Below are 1,089 nucleotides of genomic sequence, written 5' to 3' on the forward strand. Positions count from 1 at the left end.
CACAATTAAGTGTTCCGGAATACTCATACTTCACAATGTTGTCCATAGCTTGTCATGATCCACACAATCGAAAGTCTTTGCGTAGTCAAATACTGATATTCTCTGTATTCAGCCAAGATCCATCAGACATCAGCAATGACATCCCTCGTTCCACAGCCTCTTCTGAATCTGGCTTGAACCTCTGGAAGTTCTCTGTCAATGTATGCTTGCAGCGGTTTCCAGGTGCTTGAGCTCAAAAAAGTTTAACAGTCCTTGAGATAGTTAAAGATAGCCTGCGGGCACTGATAAACATTGAGCTGTTAACTGCAGGGTTGGTTGTTTAGACCCACCAGTCACTCAGAGAAAGAATCAGAGGCGGGCTATACCAGTAAAGATTTGCAGTTTGGTAAACCTTATGGGGAAGTTCTTCTCTGTTCTGTAGGGTCTCTGTGAGTTGGAAGCAACTCAAATGCAGTAGATTTCAGATAAGTGAGACTGTCTAAGATACTGAGAATATCTGATGTGAAAGGGTGTCTAAACAGCAAACTTTGAAAAGTGTAACTCTAAGAAATTCTGTCTTAATTTTGACTATTGGGTTATATGGAGTCCTGATGTGGTGCTGTGGATTAATGTGCTGAACTGCAAGGTCGGTGGTTCAAACTCACCAGCTGCTCCTCATAAACCCTATACAGGGTTGCTATGGCTCAGAACCGACTCAATGGCACTTAACAACAACAATATTAAGTTATATGTCATAAACTAAAATAAATAAAAGAAAAAAATTATTGGCTTAAGTAATCCAAGGATTGCTTGAAGAGTTGAATTACGCAAAAAGAAAGCATGTGGCTGAGCCTCAGGTGCCACTGATATTTAATATTATTATGGATAAAATTAGTTTGTTAAATGAGCAAGAATTTATAGAATGCTAGCATATATTGTCTACTTCTCGTCTATCAGCTTGTCATACTATGGTGGCTTGTGTGTTGCTATGATGCTGGAAGCTATGCCGGCAGTATCACCCATAATGGGCAGGTTTTAGTGGAGCTTCCAGACTAGACAGGCAGAAAGAAGGAGAGGCAAATCGCTTCTGAATAGTTACCCACTGAAAAT

The sequence above is a fragment of the Chrysochloris asiatica genome, unplaced genomic scaffold (genome assembly GCF_000296735.1).
Source record: "Chrysochloris asiatica unplaced genomic scaffold, ChrAsi1.0 scaffold00026, whole genome shotgun sequence".
In the NCBI taxonomy this organism is placed as follows: Eukaryota; Metazoa; Chordata; class Mammalia; order Afrosoricida; family Chrysochloridae; genus Chrysochloris; species Chrysochloris asiatica.